The following is a 21,781-nucleotide window of genomic DNA, read 5'->3' as shown; positions in this document are numbered from 1 at the left end:
GTGTTTGTATACTTTGTTAATTTAGTTTATAATCGTGGCGGTTAGTGATTGGATCAAGATATATAATATTGGATCAATTAATTATTGTGATAATTAATTGATGGTGTATGATATGTGATATTATGCAAGAAGGATGATCAAAAGCCCAAGCCCAATTTGCTAGGTGTATGCTAGGATATTTTGTGTTGAATGATTGTAATAATTATCAAATTTAAAGTGGGCTTGGTTTATGGCCCGTTCCCACCCCATGAGATGTATCCCTATTTGCCATGGATATTTATTTGTAAATATTAGTATAGTGGAAGATCAAGATTTGAAGATGGTGGCCTTGATGATTATGAAGATCGAAGACGTGTAAATATTGGAGGCTAATGTAATAGTTGCATTTGCATCCAATGCATTTCCCTAGGATTGGACCTAGGCCCATGTTTAGCTCAAACGGGCTATTAGTTTTGGGGCGATTGATCATCCTTGTTTTGTTTACTGTTTATAATATATGCATGATATGTTATAAATAATGAGTATGTGCGTTATTATTATGATAATAACAAAGTTGCATGAATCTGGCAATCATTCGATCAAACATGTCGAGCTTTTAAAATAAAATTAATGATGAGACCTTTCAAAATTAAAAACCCTCATTTTGAATAAGATTCAAAATTAATATCAAGCCCGAAAAGGGGAATTATAAAGGTGTTTATAATTTCCATGTCTTCCATCGACAATGGGTGCATGATGAACGCTACCCGTGTTTGGGGCTCGGCTCATATTATTGGGGGGGCCTTAGACACCGGAAAGCTGTGACATCCATTGACATGGTGATGTGAATTATGTGGAACTCCCATGATTTCGGCTCATATTATTGAGGAAACTCATGGCGACCGTCCATTAAGGTTCAACATCGATGGGTAAGGCTTGACACGTAAAGATGAACGACGTCGTATTATTGGGTCCTAATCAAACTTGAGACAAAAGTTTACGTAGAGGGTTGCATGGAGATGCAATTGGAAACTACCTTTTAGGAATTGTGATTGGCTGATATTATTCGGGATCATAATTTGCTAATTGGACCTTGCGTACCTACTGAGAAAAAGAGTTTCCCGTTTTCACTAGAGGGTAGTGAAAGATGTCAAAACAGTGGGAGTAAATATTTATAAAATAAAATTACATACTTTATATCTTACCAAATATTTTAAAATAGTCATTAACATTTATCTGTTTTACTTTTCAGTACAAAGTTTGACAATGTCTTCGATTCGCAATCTGCTATCTGCAATACTCGAAAAACACATATTAACTGGAGCTAATTACCTCACTTGGCTAAAAAACCTGAAAATCGTCTTGAATTCGGAAAGTATGGCATATACACTTACTGAGTCGCCCTCTGTTGAGGCTCCGACTGGCTGCACTCCTGAGGAATTGCAGACTTACAAGGATTGGTGTGACCATGACTTGAAAGCCAAGTGTTATATGCGGGCTTCTATGAATGATGAGCTGCAGAGGCGTTTTGAGGATGCAAATAATGCTGCTGACATTCATTTGCATCTCAACGAACTCTTTGGAGAGCAAACACGTCCTCTTAGGCATGCTCCCGTCAAGGAGCTGATCACTTTGCGCATGCAAGATGGGGCCTCGTTCCATGAGCATGGCCTAAAGATGATTGGGCTCGTGGACAAGCTCGTTGGCATGGAACTTACGTTACCTTCGGAGTTGACCACCGACGTGTTGCTCTTATCGCTGCCTTGCTCATTTGATCCTTTTGTGGTGAATTTCAACATGAACAAGATGGAGCCGACCCTTGNCGCGTGACTGCAGGGAATATCTTGCCCAAAAAAGTTCTGGAAACGGTATGTTCTATATTGAAGTAAACATTTCAATTAACTCTACTTCTTGGGCATTGGATACCGGCTGTGGCACACATCTCTGTAATGATTTGCAGGTGATGAGAAGAAGTAGGAGGCTTAGGGAAGGTGAGACCTTCTTGAGGATGGGCAATAGAGCAAGAGTTGCTGCCANAATCACTGCAAGAAGCCTAGACATTGGACGCGTAACTGCAGGGAATATCTTGCCCAAAAAAGTTCTGGAAACGGTATGTTCTATATTGAAGTAAACATTTCAATTAACTCTACTTCTTGGGCATTGGATACCGGCTGTGGCTCACATCTCTGTAATGATTTGCAGGTGATGAGAAGAAGTAGGAGGCTTAGGGAAGGTGAGACCTTCTTGAGGATGGGCAATAGAGCAAGAGTTGCTGCCAAGGCCATAGGAGATGTTTACTTGCTTTTGAACAATGATTTTAAGTTAATTTTAAGAGATTTTTTGTTTGTACCTGAATTGGTGAAAAACATTGTTTCCATTTCTATGCTTGATAAAGATGGATTTTCTTGTTTATTTAGCAAAGGTGTTTGCAACATTTACAAGAACGAATGTTTAATTGGTACTGGAGAACTTGAAAACGATCTCTACACCTTAAAATTGAAAGATATTCCACTAAACAATGTCCAAGCAATAAAAACAACAAACAAGCAAAAACAAGATACTCTAACTTCGGCACAATTGTGGCATGCTCGATTAGGACATATTTCCCTAAGAAGGATGAACAAGCTAGTGGGAGTGGGCATGTTTGATATGTCTGATATTAATGCTCTCACGACTTGTGAATCCTGTCTAAAAGGAAAGATGACCAAAATTCCCTTTAAGGGCCATGTGGAGCGAGCCAAAGGGTTATTGGATTTGATCCATACCGATGTGTGCAATCCTCTTAGCATCACCACTAAGTATGGACATGCCTACTTCATAACCTTTACCGATGACTTTTCGAGGTATGGGTATGTGTATTTGATGTGATACAAGTCTGAAGCCTTTGAAAGGTTCAAAGAATTCAGATGAGATGTAGAGAAGCAGTTGGGACAAAGCATCAAGACACTTCGCTCGGATCGAGGTGGTGAGTACTTGAGTGCCGAGTTCCAAGAGTATCTTAGGGAGAATGGGATTCTCTCGCAGTGGACTCCGCCCGCTACACCACAGTTGAATGGTGTTTTGGAGCGTCGTAACCGGACTTTGATGGACATGGTTCAGTCTATGATGGGGTTCACGGAGTTGCCACCATCCTTTTGGGGATATGCGCTTGAGACAGAGGCTCTGTTGTTGAACAATGTCCATTCAAAGGCAGTTGATAAGACACCATATGAGATATGGATGCGTAAGCCTCCCAAATATTTTTATCTTAGAATATGGGGATGCCCTGCTTATGTGAAGCAGGTAGTGGGAGATAGTCAATCCATTTTATGTTACTTTGTGGGATATCCAAGGAATTCAGTTGGATACTATTTCTATCATCCCCAAGAAACAAAGATGTTTGTTTCTAGGAATGCAACCTTTTTGGAAAACGAATTTCTATTGGATAGAAAATGGGATATGATAGAACTCGAAGAGGTTCGAGAGATATCCACAATTGTAGAACCCACACCAGAACAGCCAAGAGAGGAGATACAAGCTCCTTGAAGATCCAAAAGAGTCTCGAGACCACCTATGAGGTATGGTCTGCTTCTTGAAGAGGGCCATGATGAGCATATCCATGGATGTGATCCAAGGACCTTGAAGGAAGCATTATCTGATATCGATTCATCCAAGTGGCTTGAAGCAATGGAATCTGAGATGAATTCCATGCATTCGAACCAAGTGTGGAATCTTGTGGATCCACCTGAGGGAACTGTTCCCATAGGGTGTAAATGGATTTACAAGAGGAAACTTGGGGCGGATGGGAAGGTATTGACCTTCAAGGCGCGATTGGTGGGAAAAAGATATACTCAAAGACAAAGAGTTGACTTTGAGGAAACCCTTTCTGCAGTTGCAATGTTCAAGTCTATAAGGATATTGCTAGCCAAAGCTGCATGGTATGACGATGAGATATGGCAGATGGATGTCAAGACAGCCTTTTTTAATGGGGATATTAAGGAAGAGATTTACATATCTCAACCTGAAGGGTTTACATTTGTCGGAAGTGAGCATATGGTATTGAAACTTCAGAGATCTATTTATGGTCTAAAGCAGGCATCTAGGAGTTGGAACCTTAGATTCGATAGTACAATCAAAGATTTTGGTTTTACTAAGAATCCTGAGGAACCCTGTGTGTATAAGAAGGTCAGTGGGAGTGCTGTGAAATTCCTGGTGCTTTATGTTGATGACATTCTACTCATTGGGAATGATGTAGGAATGTTGCAATCAACTAAAATATGGTTAGCAAGTAAGTTCTCGATGCAGGACTTGGGTGAAGCATCTTTTGTATTGGGAATACAAATCTATAGAGATAGATCAAGAAGATTGCTTGGTCTCACCCTGTCCACATACATTGATACCATCGTGAAGCGGTTCTCGATGGATGAGTCCAAGAGAAGACATCTACCAATGTGTCATGGCGTGTCCCTATCCAATTCTATGTCTCCCAAGATTGATGAAGAGATAACGGCGATGACAAGCATTCCTTATGCATCTGCGATTGGTAGCATCATGTATGGTATGATATTTACACGTCCTGACGTGGCTTTCGCACTAAGTGTAGTGAGTAGATATAAGTCGAACCCTGGTCCTCCACACTGGAAAGCTGTGAAAGACATCCTCAAGTATTTGAGAATGACCAATAAGTTGTTCTTGGTCTATGGGGGAGGAGAACTGAAAATGGAAGGCTATACCGACTCTAGCTTCCAAAGCGATATCGATGACTCGAAGTCAACCTCTGGGTTTGTATTCATGCTCAATGGTGCTGCTGTCTCTTGGAAGAGTTCCAAGCAAGACAGTACTGCGGATTCCACCACTGAGGCCGAATACATTGCTGCAGCTGCAGCAAAGGAGGCTGTTTGGATAAGGAATTTCGTCCAAGAGTTGGGCGTCATTCCTAATGGAGTTGAACCTGTCCCGGTATTTTGTGACAACACGGGAGCTATAGCTCAAGCAAAGGAGCCAAGGTCTCATGAGAAGTCCAAACACGTATTGAGAAAGTACCACATCCTCCGAGAGATTGTGGAAAGAGGAGAAGTGTCAATTGACAAAGTCGGCTCCGCAGATAATCACTACAAGAAATTCAACATACAACCACACTCAAAAGACAATGGTTTTATCATAAACCGTTGTCTTTTTTCCTTTTAACANTGTTGTCTACTATCGTGTTTTTTAGGACATAAAACCGTTGTCAATTAGCGTGTTTTTTGGACAAATAACAACGTTTCATTAAAAATGTTGCTTTATTTAGCGACGGATTAAGAAAAACCGTCGCTACACTGAGCGACGGTTTTTTAAAACCGTCGCTCGTTTTAAAATAGCGACGGGTTTGATTAAATATTGAGACGGATTACCACAACCGTCGCTAAATTTAGCGACCGTTTTTAAATATAACCGTCGTTGTTTTAAACTAGCAACGGTTTATTGAACTAACTGTCGCTAATAGCTACATTTTAACCAAAAAACCGTCGCCAAGTTTCTATAAATATAAGTGTTTTCGTTCCATTTTCATTCACACCACTTCACAACACTTAAAATTTTTTTTCTCTTACAATATTTTAATTTCAATTTAGGATAAATTTTTTTGTTTTATTTTTTTATAAATGTTTAAATGTTAATTAAGTTCATGAATAATGTTAGGATTGTCGAATTGTAATTTATTGTAATTTCTTTAGATTTGTTAAATTATTAAAAGTAATTTTTTTATTTTACGGAAAATGTTAGCGACGGAAATGATGAATTAAAATTAGCGACGGTTTTTATGAATAAACTGTCGCTAAATGTAGTGTCGATGTTGAAGAAACCGTCGCTGAATTTAGCGACGGTATTTAAACTGTCGCTAAATAGCGACGGTTTTTTACATGATTTCCGTCGCTAATTTGCGACGGTTTAAAAAAACCATCGCAAATATTATTTGCGACGGCTTTTCAACAATCGTCGCGAATATAGCTACAACAACGGTTAAAAACCGTTGTCTTTGAGCGAACCCTTTAACCACAGGGTCTTTAACAACATTTTTAAAATGGCTACGACAACGGTTAAAAACAGTTGTCGTTTTGCATTTTTTTTGTAGTGAATGTTGCTGATCCGCTAACTAAGCCTTTAACTGGACCATTATTTGAGAAGCATCGCGAATCGATGGGTTTGAAGCATATGGGTAGTTGGCTCTAGTGCAAGTGGGAGATTGTTAGAGTAGGTGAAAGTCGAGCCAAGTATTGGCCGAGTGTTCACAATGAAACTCAATGTATAAACAGTCTTTATTTTAAAAATATTTGAAATTATTGTTTTGGAACTTCTTTATATGTATACATATGCTAGTTGCATAGATAATGTAGAACCCGTTAAATCAGAATACGTATAAGCCATGCATAATTTCTAGTATTTTAAATTAAAAATGATTTCTTTATTATTTAAAGCATTTTTAAATTTGATAGTTGATGAAACTTAAAATTAATAATTTATTATATGTTAAAACCTATATTTTAAAATTTAAGTTTCATTAAAATTATAAAATTATGTTATTTTAGTATTGTGTGTTTATATTTAAATGTCTTACTAAATATGTTTTATTTTCAGGTTTTCTACGTGTTGGTAAAATAATGATAACTCAAGCTAGAAAATTCAAATGGAGGTGATTCAAATATTTTTGGAATCCTTGAAAAATTATCTACAACTTTGCAGAAGACATGATTGCCTAAAAAGTTGGTTAAGATGATCAAATTGTGAAAATATCAAAAGGAGGACAAATTTACTTTCACCATGACCAGCATATAGTAAAAAAATCATAACTATTTCAATATTTAACCAAATGAGGTGAACCAAGTGGCAAAATTCATCTACAGACAATTCCCCACATGTTTGCTGTTTTGAGCTGAGTCAAATTCGGTGATTAAAGTCGTGGAACAAAGCATTGAAAGAAGGGGCATGGAATTGAAGTTGGAGGAGACAAAGACTACTATTACAACTACATTGCATTAATAGAATTTTTGACCCTTTCTCTCATTTGGCCTATAAATAGAGGCCTTGTGCTAGCTTGAGAATCATTCTATCTCATTGTAAAATATAGTGTGAGTGTGTATAAAAGTTCTAAGTTCCAATATATTTTTCATTTTCCAAATTATGAGTGATGTTTTTAGTGTTGATCAAAAGTAAGTTCATGGAAAGCTAAATCTATTATGTCAAGGTGAAGAGGATGAATTCTTGGTGAAGTAAGATTGTTTATATTTTGTATATTCTTTCTTTATTTCTTTTCATTTTGCTAATTTCTTTTTATTGTAGGTATAAAAATGAATTATTTGTTGTTATCAATTTACATCAAATGCTTGATACCATTGAAGTGGTTATCTTGATTTGTTGTTTAATTTTGATACAATAAATATTTCATCAATTATTATTGTTATATTATACATATATATATATATATATATATACATATATATATATATAATTATATCATATATTTCATTTAGACGATAGCGTGGTTCTGCCGGTTGTTCTAAATGAAATATTATGATATCTAACAATCTAACATTTACTTTATCGCAACTAACTTTTACTTTCCGCATCTAACATTTACTTTATCGCAACTAACTTTTACTTTCCGCATCTAACATTTACTTTATCGCAACTAACTTTTACTTTCCGCATCTAACATTTACTTTATCGCAACTAACTTTTACTTTCCGCATCTAACATTTACTTTATCGCAACTAACTTTTACTTTCCGCATCTAACATTTACTTTATCGCAACTAACTTTTACTTTCCGCATCTAACATTTACTTTATCGCAACTAACTTTTACTTTCCGCATCTAACATTTACTTTATCGCAACTAACTTTTACTTTCCGCATCTAACATTTACTTTATCGCAACTAACTTTTACTTTCCGCATCTAACATTTACTTTATCGCAACTAACTTTTACTTTCCGCATCTAACATTTACTTTATCGCAACTAACTTTTACTTTCCGCATCTAACATTTACTTTATCGCAACTAACTTTTACTTTCCGCATCTAACATTTACTTTATCGCAACTAACTTTTACTTTCCGCATCTAACATTTACTTTATCGCAACTAACTTTTACTTTCCGCATCTAACATTTACTTTATCGCAACTAACTTTTACTTTCCGCATCTAACATTTACTTTATCGCAACTAACTTTTACTTTCCCGCAACTAACTTATTAAATCATATATTTCATTTAGGCAATAGCGTGGCTCTGCCGGTTGTTCTAAATGAAATATAATGATTTAATTTAACATTTATTTTATGCAGTTATATATTTATATAGTTATATATATAATCATAGGTACCATATATAAAATATCGGTGAATTCGGTATTTTCTATAGTGGGAACTATATTATATTAGGTGTGTGTTTAAATATTTAATTTTCTTGGAACCATTATTTATGGTGGTTTCCTTTGTTTTACTTTTAGTTAAACAATATTGCATAAACCAAGAATAAATCCTCGAGCCTTGACAAAATTTATAATTTGTAAACTTCGTTCTTGCATTTGGTAATCTATAAATTAATAAATTTAAACTTAAAATAACCTCTCTGTGGATCGATCTCGTACTTACGAAATATATTACTTGCAGACAACCTACACTTGGGTGAATTATAATTTAAGTAGTAGCAAGTTTTTGGCGCCGTTGCCGGGGAGGTATAAATTAAGTTTATATTTGTTAATTATGTTTTATTTATAAGTATTGTGTTGTTTTTTTTTTGTATGAGTATTTGGAGTCGAAAAAAAAGTGGTAGACTTATTCGAGTATCTGAAAATAATTTAAACATGGATGATAATTCAAATAATCAAGATAATGATAACAATAATAACAATAATAATAATAATAATCAAGAACATGATCAATTAAGAACACTTAGGCACCATATGAACCCTATTAGAACTAGTGCCCCATCTTGTTTAGTTTTTCCTCCTGATGCATCTAATTTCAACTTTAAACCTCAAATTATTCAACTTTTACCAAATTTTCATGGCTTAGATTCTGAAAATCCATATTTACATCTAAGAGAATTTGAGGAAGTTTGTAACACTTATAATGATCAAAATTGTAGCATGGATATAGTTCGATTAAAGCTTTTCCCTTTTTCTTTAAAAGATAAAGCTAAAACATGGCTACAAAATTTGAGATCAAGTTCAATAAGATCATGGGAAGAAATGCAACAACAATTTCTCAAAAAGTTTTTTCCTTCCCATAGAACAAACTCTTTTAAAAGACAAATTACTACTTTTTCTCAAAAACAAGGAGAAACATTTTATCAATGTTGGGATAGATATAAAGAATTACTTAATACATGCCCACATCATGGTTTTGAAACATGGAGAATAGTTTCTCACTTTTATGAAGGTCTAATACCTAAAGATAGGCAAATGATAGAATTCATGTGTAATGGAACTTTTGAAGATAAAAACCCAAATGAAGCTATGGAGTATTTGGATTCATTAGCAGAAAATGCTCAAAATTGGGATAATATAGGCACAATAGAACCACCAACAACTAAAATCAATAATTCAACAAATAGGGGTGGTATCTATAATCTTAAAGATGATATAGATATTCAAGCTAAACTTGCATCTTTAGCAAGAAAAATTGAGTCATTAGAAATGAAAAAGAGTGGTCAATTAAAAAGTATTCAAGAAATTGTTTGTCATATATGTGATACACATGATCATGCTACAAAAGATTGTCCAACATTACCTTCATTTAAAGAATGTCTCCATGAACAAGCAAATTATGTTAACAATTATAAAAAACCAATACTAGATCCTTTTTCAACATCATATAATCCTGGATGGAAAAATCATCCTAATTTTAGTTGGAGGAATGATAATAATGCACAACCCTCACAACAATATTTTCAAAATAACCAAAATCATCAAGGTTATATTCCTTATGTTACACCTCCAAGAAAAAACTTTGAAGATGTAATTCATGCATTTATCCAAAAGCAAGAATCTATCAATATTCAAAACAGTCAATCTATGACTGATTTGAAAGAAACTCTTGCAAAATTTGCATCTGCACTTAATATTCATGAAAAAGGAAAATTTCCATCTCAACCTCAACCTAATCCTAAAAATCAAAATCAAGAATTAAAAAATGAAAAAATTGATCAAATAAAATCTGTTATTACCCTTAGAAGTGGTAAAATAGTTAATGATCCATATAGTAATGAAAACAAGGATCATTTAAAATCAAAGAGTAAGGATGATAATCCTGATACTTTTGAGAATGATGATACCTTAAATTCTAAAAATAATATGTTGAATGATAAATCATCTGAAATAGTAAATGAATCAAATAAACCTCCACCATTTCCTCATGCATTAACAAATCATAAAAAACAAAAAAATGATTCTGATATCTATGAAGTTTTTAAACAAGTAAAGATAAATATTCCATTATTAGATGCTATTAAACAAGTACCTTCATATGCAAAATTTTTAAAAGACTTATGTACTGTGAAGAGAAAATTGCATGTGAAGAAGAAAGCATTCTTGGCTGAACAAGTAAGTTCTATTCTTCAAAATAATTCTAGTTTAAAATATAAAGATCCTGGTTGTCCAACAATTTCATGTATTATTGGAGAAAATAAAATTAAAAAAGCTTTGTTAGATTTGGGAGCAAGTGTGAATTTACTTCCTTATTCAGTTTATGAAAAACTTAATTTAGGAGAATTAAAACCCACTTCTGTTACTCTCTTACTGGCGGATAGGTCAATCAAAATACCTAGAGGTATTGTAGAAGATGTGTTGGTTCAAGTTGATAAATTCATATATCCTGTAGATTTTATTGTTTTGGATACACAACCAATAGAAGTACATAATGAAATTCCAGTAATATTGGGACGACCATTTCTAGCAACTTCAAATGCTTTAATTAATTGTCGAAATGGAATAATGAAATTGTCTTTTGGAAATATGACTCTAGAACTTAATGTGTTCAATTTATGTAAACAACCAAGTATTAATGAAAATGAATATGATAATGAAATTGAAACAATTATGGAAGAAAATATACAAGAAGAAAACTTAAATCAACAATCTGAAGTTTTTTCAATAGAAAGTTTTGAGTCTGAAAATAATTTTAAAAAAGATGATAATACAAAACTTGAATTAAAAGTTTTACCATTCGAATTGAAATATGTATTTCTTGGTGAAAATAAAACATTTCCTGTTGTAATTTCTTCCACTCTTCTACCAAATCAAGAAGAAGATTTAATTAAATTACTTAAGAAATATAAAAATGCAATTGGATGGACTTTGAAAGATATAAAAGGTATAAATCCTTTAATTTGCACACATAAAATTCATTTGGAAGAAAATGCTAAAACATATCAACAACCACAAAGAAGGTTAAATCCACATATGAAAGAAGTTGTTAAGAATGAAGTATTAAAACTATTAGACGCTGGAATTATCTATCCAATCTCAGATAGTAAATGGGTAAGTCCAACACAAGTAGTACCTAAAAAGTCAGGCATCACTGTTATAAAAAATGAAAAGGGAGAGTTATTACAAGCTAGGATTCCATCTAGTTGGCGTATGTGTATTGATTATAGAAAATTAAATGATGCAACTAGAAAAGATCATTTCCCACTACCATTTTTAGATCAAATTCTAGAAAAAGTAGCAGGAAATTCTTATTACTGTTTTCTTGATGGGTATTCGGGGTATTATCAAATACCTATATCATTAGAAGATCAAGAAAAAACTACTTTCACTTGTCCTTTCGGAACTTTTGCATTTAAAAGAATGCCATTTGGTTTATGTAATGCTCCGGCTACTTTTCAAAGATGCATGTTAAGTATTTTCAGTGATATGATTGAAGAATTTGTAGAAGTTTTTATGGATGATATAACTGTTTTTGGAAACTCATTTGAAAATTGTCTTAAAAACCTAGAAGAAGTATTAAAACGATGTGAAGAAAAAAATCTTGTTTTAAATTGGGAAAAATGTCATTATATGGTTAAATCAGGGATTGTGTTAGGTCATGTGATATCTGAAAAAGGAATTGAAGTTGATAAAGCCAAAGTTGATGTTATTGCTAATTTAACATCACCAAAAACGGTCAAAGAAGTTCGATCATTCTTGGGTCATGCAGGTTTTTATAGAAGGTTTATAAAAAATTTCAGCATAATATCTAAACCAATTTCGAATCTTTTAACAAAAGATACACAATTTGAATGGACTCAGAAATGTGAAAATGCTTTTAAAAAAATAATTAATCTTTTAATTACATCACCTATTTTACAACCTCCAGATTGGTCTTTACCATTTGAATTAATGTGTGATGCAAGTGATTATGCTATAGGAGCTGTGTTAGGACAGAGAAAAGAAGGAAAACCGTATGCAATCTATTATGCTAGTAGAACCTTAAATAGTGCCCAAATAAATTATTCAACTACTGAAAAAGAATTACTTTCAGTAGTATTTGCATTAGATAAGTTTCGATCTTATTTAATTGGTTCTACTACTATTGTGTACACTGATCATTCTGCCGTAAAATATTTATCAAATAAACAAGATGCTAAGCCAAGATTAATACGGTGGATTTTATTGTTACAAGAATTTGATATTATAATTAAAGATAAAAAAGGAAAAGAAAATGTCGTAGCCGATCATTTATCTAGAATAATGACTGAATCATCTCATAATGAAATACCAATAAATGAAAATTTTCCAGATGATCAGTTGTTTTATGCTACTATTATGCCCTGGTTTGCTAACATTGTAAATTTTATTGTGACAAATAAAATGCCTTCTCATTGGAATTCACAGGATAAGAATAAATTCTTGATAGAAGTTAAAAAATTTTATTGGGATGATCCTTACTTGTTTAAGTATTGTCCTGACCAAATTTTTCGACGATGCATACCCGACAATGAAGTAAGTAATGTTATTAAATTTTGTCATTCTGAAGCATGTGGAGGTCATTTTTCATCCAATAAAACAGCTGCAAAAATCTTACAATGTGGATTTTATTGGCCCTCTTTATTCAAAGATACGCATTTATTTTGCAAATCTTGTGAAAACTGTCAGAAGATGGGATCAATTTCAAAACGAAACATGATGCCTTTAAATCCAATCATAATTATTGAAATATTCGATAGTTGGGGGATAGATTTTATGGGTCCATTTCCATTATCTTTTGGATATACGTACATTTTAGTCGCTGTTGATTATGTTTCAAAATGGATTGAAGCAATTGCATGTAGAACTAATGATCATAAAGTTGTTATAAAATTTTTAAAAGAAAATATTTTTAGTCGATTTGGAATACCTAGAGCAATAATTAGTGATGGGGGAAGTCATTTTATAAATAAATCATTTTCTTCTTTGTTAAGAAAATATGGCATTACACATAAAGTTTCTACCCCATATCATCCTCAAAGTAATGGTCAAGTTGAACTTGCAAATAGAGAAATAAAACAAATTTTAGAAAAAACAGTTAATCCAAATCGAAAAGATTGGTCTTTAAGATTAACTGATGCATTATGGGCATATAGAACTGCATTTAAGACATCATTAGGGATGTCACCATATAGGTTAGTTTTTGGTAAGCATTGTCATTTACCGGTTGAACTTGAACATAAAGCTTATTGGGCAATTAAAGCATTTAATATTAATTTAGATGATGCATCTAAATTAAGAAAATTGCAATTAAATGAACTAGAAGAATTAAGAAATGATGCATATGAAAATTCAAAGATTTATAAAGATAAAACTAAAGCCTTTCATGATAAAAATATTATGAGAAAGTCATTTGAAATTGGACAAAAAGTTTTACTTTATAATTCTCGTTTGCATTTATTTCCAGGAAAACTAAGATCGAGATGGTCAGGACCATTTATAGTTAAATTTGTTTATCCTCATGGTGCTGTTGATATTGAAAATCCTAAAAATAAGGACGTGTTTAAAGTTAATGGGCAAAGACTTAAGCCTTTTATAGAAAATGAAATTCTTAATGATGATTTTATGCCTTTATATGATCCACAATAGTTGTTTGATATTTTCATTTTGTTTTTGCAGATTCTAGTTCATTTCCCGGTTAAGTGACGGATAACGGTACTCTGTGACTATCTAAGTCGGTTTTTTTCAGTTTTTAAAAAATAATTGGAATTTATAATAATAATAATAATAATAATAATAATAATAATAATAATAATAATAATAATAATAATAATAATAATAATAATAATAATAATAATAATAATAATAATAATAATAATAATAATAATAATAATAATAATAATAATAATAATAATAATAATAATAATAATAATAATAATAATAATAATAATAATAATAATAATAATAATAATAATAATAATAATAATAATAATAATAATAATAATAATAATAATAATAATAATAATAATAATAATAATAATAATAATAATAATAATAATAATAATAATAATAATAATAATAATAATAATAATAATAATAATAATATGGATGCTTGTATTGTGAATCTTCGTAAATATTTTGCTTGTTTACCTGATAATGCGTTGAAAAAAATTTATAAAGCTAGATGTGAGCGACTAAGGTTGATGATGTCATATGGCATACCGAATGATATCCGGTTGATAATTGAAGCAAAAGTCCGATTGGTTGGGGAAGCAAGTGAAATAATAATAAGACATATGCCAGGATTTGGTAAAAGCACATATGCCAAGAAACGAAGAGCTAAACGTATAGGTGGATGTCATAAATGTGCAAGGTGGACTTGTAAAGGGAAATGCAAAAATGTTGGAATGACATCAATGAATAGAGAAGATAAAATTTTATTCATTAAGAATGGTCTGAGTAAAGAGCCTTTGGATAATTTTCTAGAGGTTCTTGATACGCATTCTAGTGGGTACGTGCAAAATGAACTTCTTAAACTATGGTGGCAATTTCAACATGAGGAATATCAATATGGACGGTGGAATCAGCCTTATAAAGATCCTACTGTAGTAACGCATATCTGTTTAGATAAGTAAATATATATATACAATTTCGTCTCGGGAATCTGACGTTAAAAGACCCTGTTTGCCAATTTATAAGAAAATTGGATGGGAAGCATATCCTCGACTCATAGAAGGCGTTGAAGCCGTTACTGAACGTAAAATCAGAGGAAGATGTGAGCCACAATCACAACTACGCTGTATATATGTGTTTTAATTTATGTCATTTTTATTTTCTTTTAATAATAATAATTTCCTGTTCAAATATTGACTTTTGGCATGTTACGCTTATAAATTCATATGCTGTGATTTAACAATTGCAGAAAACATATTTATCAACATGTCGACGTCCACGGTAAGTAAAATCAAAAATATTTGTGTATTTTGTGGATCTAGTGCAGGAAAAGATTCAATTTATGAAGAGGCAGCAGAAAAGCTTGGAATAACACTTGCTAAAAAAAAGATTCATTTGGTATATGGTGGTGGTGAAGTTGGTCTCATGGGAAAAGTTGCAAAAGCTGCGCATGCAGGTGGAAGTGAAGTCTTAGGCATTATTCCGACTACCTTAGCCAGTCTTACTGGACCAACAATAGGAGAAGAAATGAAAGTGGACAACGTGTATGAACGAATTACTCAAATGATTGAACATTCAGATGCTTTCATTGCTTTGCCAGGAGGTTTCGGTACTTTGGAAGAAATATTTCATACTGTTTGTTGGGCACAATTAAATATCCACAATAAGCCAATTGGTTTGTTAAATGTTAACAATTATTATGATAAACTGCTATCGTTTCTTGATGATGTTGTGGAACAGGGATTTATTTCATTAGCTTCGCGAAGGATGTTAGTTTCTGCTACAAGTGAAGGTGAACTTATTGATTTACTGCAAGGATTTAGTCATGAACCAGATCCATTCTTATCTCAACTTAATTGGCCAACATCCAAGAGTAAGAAAAGAAAATTCATGTGATGCTGAACTTGTGATTCAACGGTATGTTTTAATATTTTGTTTTCTCTTTAAGGTATGAAAAATCTCCTCTTCTTCTTCTCCTCTTAGTTTGTTTTTATAAAAAAAAAAAAAAAAATATATATTCATATATATAGTAATAATAATAATTATAATTTTTAGTTCAATGACGAGTAAGGTGTCAGTAAAATGCACCTGAGACGCATTAGTTAATAATTATTGGAAAATCACAATACACTAGATTTTAATATTCATTATATTCAAATTACAGATTAAAAGAAAAATTAGTTTTTCATATACCAATTTATATATATATATATGTATATATATATATTTGATCAGTTAATATAAAATGTATAATAGATGTGTTTATTTATTTATATATATATATAATTGTGTGTGTTTTCAAATAAAATAATTTCTAAACTTTTTATGATAATATAGTTAAAAGATATGGTTTGTATGGTTGTTAACATGTATAATTGAAAGAATTCTTTTTGTTAAAGTATAATATATACTCACACATCTTTTGTGAGTAAGTGGTGAGAAATGAGAAAACAATTAATAAACTTTTATTGATTATTAAAAAATGGTTAATTACAAGAATATAACTCCCCTATAAAAAAAATATTGATTATAAAAAAAATAGAAGATAAATAACGGACTGCAAAGTTCTTTGTTCATTGTAATTGTTTTTTTTAGATTTGATTGATGTACTATAAATGTGTTCTAAAAAAAATCCATCAATCAATATGTTCTAAAAAAAAAAGATTTGTTTGTGTTGGATAAGTTTCAAAGGTAGTCGAATGTATCCATTATATAAATGTTTATATATGTAGACATTTATGGTAGAATGTTTGGAAAAAAAAATTATGTCATTGTAAACTTTGCAGTCACGTTAAGAAAAAAAAAAAAAAAAAAGAAAAAAAAAGGGATTTTATTCTTTGTAAATTTTCCTATTTTGTTTTCAATATTAGTTTATTTAATTGTCTGCTTTACTAATTAGCCTTTTTCAATGAGAGTTAATAATCATTCCAACTCCATGAGTGTAAATCAGCTATCCATTAAATATTTTGACCTGAAAGAATATGGAGTTGAGGCTTTTACAAAAAAATTCTCGATATTATACATGTTATGGTGGGTGGTGTGAATTATCTTTTTGACTATATTATCATAAAAAAATTTTGAAATTAAAATATATATATATATATATATATTGTTACTTTATATATTATGTGAAAATAATAATAAAAACACATCTAATTATATATTATTATATTAAATGAAAAAATATATATATATATATATAAATCGGTATATGAGTTTGTTTTTAAAATGAATATGTTTGTATATTTGAATATATAAAAGGAATAAAGAATCTAGGTTGTGATTTTCCGATAAATTTTATTACTAAGGGACTAGTAATAAGATAGTGTGGGCGTGTGATGAAACTTAAAATTAATAATTTATTATATGTTAAAACCTATATTTTAAAATTTAAGTTTCATTAAAATTATAAAATTATGTTATTTTAGTATTGTGTGTTTATATTTAAATGTCTTACTAAATATGTTTTATTTTCAGGTTTTCTACGTGTTGGTAAAATAATGATAACTCAAGCTAGAAAATTCAAATGGAGGTGATTCAAATATTTTTGGAATCCTTGAGAAATTATCTACAACTTTGCAGAAGACATGATTGCCTAAAAAGTTGGTTAAGATGATCAAATTGTGAAAATATCAAAAGGAGGACAAATTTACTTTCACCATGACCAGCATATAGTAAAAAAAACATAACTATTTCAATATTTAACCAAATGAGGTGAACCAAGTGGCCAAATTCATCTACAGACAATTCCCCACATGTTTGCTGTTTTGAGCTGAGTCAAATTCGGTGATTAAAGTCGTGGAACAAAGCATTGAAAGAAGGGGCATGGAATTGAAGTTGGAGGAGACAAAGACTACTATTACAACTACATTGCATTAATAGAATTTTTGACCCTTTCTCTCATTTGGCCTATAAATAGAGGCCTTGTGCTAGCTTGAGAATCATTCTATCTCATTGTAAAATATAGTGTGAGTGTGTATAAAAGTTCTAAGTTCCAATATATTTTTCATTTTCCAAATTATGAGTGATGTTTTTAGTGTTGATCAAAAGTAAGTTCATGGAAAGCTAAATCTATTATGTCAAGGTGAAGAGGATGAATTCTTGGTGAAGTAAGATTGTTTATATTTTGTATATTCTTTCTTTATTTCTTTTCATTTTGCTAATTTCTTTTTATTGTAGGTATAAAAATGAATTATTTGTTGTTATCAATTTACATCAAATGCTTGATACCATTGAAGTGGTTATCTTGATTTGTTGTTTAATTTTGATACAATAAATATTTCATCAATTATTATTGTTATATTATATATATATATATATATATATATATAATTATATCATATATTTCATTTAGACGATAGCGTGGCTCTGCCGGTTGTTCTAAATGAAATATTATGATATCTAACAATCTAACATTTACTTTATCGCAACTAACTTTTACTTTCCGCATCTAACATTTACTTTATCGCAACTAACTTTTACTTTCCGCATCTAACATTTACTTTATCGCAACTAACTTTTACTTTCCCGCAACTAACTTATTAAATCATATATTTCATTTAGGCAATAGCGTGGCTCTGCCGGTTGTTCTAAATGAAATATAATGATTTAATTTAACATTTATTTTATGCAATTATATATTTATATAGTTATATATATAATCATAGGTACCATATATAAAATATCGGTGAATTCGGTATTTTTTTATAATGGGAACTATATTATATTAGGTGTGTGTTTGAATATTTAAATTTCTTGGAACCATTATTTATGGTGATTTCGTTTGTTTTACTTTTAGTTAAACAATATTGCATAAACCACGAATAAATCCTCGAGCCTTGACAAAATTTATAATTTGTAAACTTAGTTCTTGCATTTGGTAATCTATAAATTAATAAATTTTAAACTTAAAATAACCTCTCTGTGGATCGATCTCGTACTTACGAAATATATTACTTGCAGACAACCTACACTTGGGTGAATTATAATTTAAGTAGTAGCAATAGTCATGATTTTTTTTATTTTAAATCGCATAAGTTTAGTTTTATCTTTTCAGTTAAATAAGTGAGGCCGGACTGGAGTTGGAGTATTAAGATAAAAATTTAATGATAAGAAAATATTCCTAGAATTTCTTCATGATAAAGGATAATTTATTTTAATGTAAAATAATGTTTAAGAATTTAATTAATTAATTAGAGTTAAGTAGGAAATAAATTCTTCTATGTCCAATAATTTAATTAAAAGCCTAAATTAAAATATGTGACCAATTGAGATAAGTTAATCTAGGCTTATTTTATTTAAGAAATTGTAACTTAACATGTTAGTAAATTTAAATTAAAAATTAGCCATGCATGCAAGATAATCACTATCCTTAACTAATTATTTAATCCACTAAAATACTTAATGGGTAGATAAAACTTTAAAGATTTAAAATACAAGATTTAAGCAATATTCTCACCACATTTTAATAGTAGATTTCGGCCACCCCCTTGATAGGATTTAAAATATTTGGCAACTCCCAATCTTTAATTCATTTCCTTATTTTTCTTGGGAGATAATTCTATCACACTTAATCTTCAATAATTATTAATTAAGCAATTTACTACCTTATATTGAAAGAAGGAAATCGGCCACCACACTTGGAAGATTTGATAAATTTTAGTGACTCTCTATTGATATATTTCCTTAATCCTTTCATTACATGGTTAATCCCCTCATTTTTTTAAAAAAAATCATTAATAATTAACCATTAAGCAATTTTCTCCCCTATTCTTGATAAGCAAGAATCGGCCACTCACCCTCAAATATCCCCTTAAATCTCCCTCAATCAAATAATATCACACATCATTTCATATCTCACAAGCAACTAGGATAGAAAGGTTTTAAAGTTGCCAATCAATTCTCATTCAATTAGTAGACTTCCTCATTCACCTCCTAGCCATTTCCCTCTCCTCATTTTCGAAAAATTCAGAGTGAAATTCAGAGGAAAAATCGTGAGAGGCTAGCAAGAAAACAAGAGAGAAAAGCAACTCCGTCTCCTCCGCGCCATGTTGTCGTAATCGATTTGTTTTCATTTCAAACAAATCCAAGGCATGTTTATACCATTCTTTTACTCTTCAATCAAGTCATATTATTATTTTAAAACATTTCATGTGCATAATTTAAAAGGCAAAAACAAAAATTATGTCAAGCCATTTTCGAAAATGTAGTGCAGAATTTTTCGGCTTGACCATATGCCCTCACGGTTTGGTTGTTTTTGTTGATTTTTAGGTTGGTTCGACTCCTAGGCTCCCAAGGCTGCTTTTAGACATGAACTAAGATGTGTTAGGGAGGTGCTGGTCCATCGGTTTGAGTCCCTTCGCCACAAGGAAGACGAAATGGACAGCAACTCCCATAGTGCAGTTTTTGTATTTCGATTTCTTGTTTTTCTTGCCTAAGGTGTGAGTTCTGATTTTGGATGCCCTAGGGGCTGTAGCCATGGTTAGAATCCCTCCTTGGTATGTCTAGGATGTGACCAAGATGCCCTTTCATGGCTTGGTTCACGGTTCCATCGGTTTTAAAAACAAAACAAGAATAGCGCCCCATCGGTATTCATTTTTCTGGTTTTGGTTGTGTGTTGAGTTTCGAATTTATGGTGTTAAGTGGGTTGTGGCTGGCTTCTAGCCCTTAGCCATGACTCATGCAACCCCTTAGCATGTCTAGCATGGACCATGGTTAACCTCATAGCCATTGGATCCTTCATTTGACAGCAAAACATGCCACACCCCCCACGGTTCAGCATGTGTTCTCGGGTGGGGCTTCGGGTTTGTCGTAGGTGTTGGCTTGAATTGTGGTTGGCCTACGGCCCTTAGCCATGGTTCAAACCATACCTTAGGATGTTGGTAAGAGGCTCTGGCTGGTGGTTCAAACCCCAATGGCCGATAGTCTCGAAACGAAGCGACGAAAGCTCAAGAGCTGCTGCTGTATTTTATTGGACAGCAGGTTTGGCTTCGGTTCAGAGGTGTTTTTCGAGTTTGTGGTTGGATTTTAGCCAATGGCCTTGGGCTGGACAGTACCTTATTGAGTTAGGAAGGTCAGGTTTTTGGCCGTTTGTGATTTGGTTAAGTTTAGAGGTCGTACGAGAATTTACGGTGCAAGGTGCCAAAGTGACTCTCGAAAGAGCGTTTCATGATTTTGGCCTCCATGCACAATTTTCGTGTATTACAGCCCTATGGTCATGTTTTCCAATATTTTAAGAGTATTTTAATCATGGCTAAATGATGGTTTGATTTTGGTTCAGGTTGGTACGAAGCCATGATTGAATACTAATTTTGTTGGGCGTAATTGTCCCGTTTTTGGGTTCAATTACGAGGTTTTGGTCAATTTAAGTTTAGTTGCATGTTCTCATGCTAGGATTAGGATACAGTGAGCCTGGGAACGATCCAACTTAATTGGTAAAATAAGACAGGAATTTAATTATATTATGTGCATAAATATAAAAGTTAATTTTTTTAAATATATGTGATATTGCTAGTGGCCACCTCACGCTCATGGGATTGCAGCTTATGGGATTATTACTTCACCCGGTGACCTACGACCGGTTCATGTTCATGTATGGGTATAGATATCCAGTACAAGGGCTGTGATGATCTCTACCACCCAGTATACTGTGGTTTAGTCTGATCAGACGATTCATGTTATATTATGTTACGTTACGTTATGGGCCACTCGCGTAGAACATATTCTC

At 32.0% G+C, this 21,781-nt stretch overlaps 1 non-coding gene across 1 annotated transcript; it reads right to left on the bottom strand.

Annotated features, from left to right (window-relative positions):
* Positions 1-9,230: 9,230 nt before the first annotated feature.
* LOC140960620 (small nucleolar RNA R71) lies at positions 9,231-9,341 on the bottom strand. Its single transcript, XR_012172221.1, has one exon. It is a non-coding gene; the product is annotated as a small nucleolar RNA R71 (small nucleolar RNA).
* Between the last annotated feature and the right edge of the window lie 12,440 nt (positions 9,342-21,781).

The sequence above is a fragment of the Primulina huaijiensis genome, chromosome 15 (genome assembly GCF_012295235.1).
Source record: "Primulina huaijiensis isolate GDHJ02 chromosome 15, ASM1229523v2, whole genome shotgun sequence".
Lineage (NCBI taxonomy): Eukaryota > Viridiplantae > Streptophyta > Magnoliopsida > Lamiales > Gesneriaceae > Primulina > Primulina huaijiensis.
This window is presented reverse-complemented; position numbering and strand designations above follow the sequence as displayed.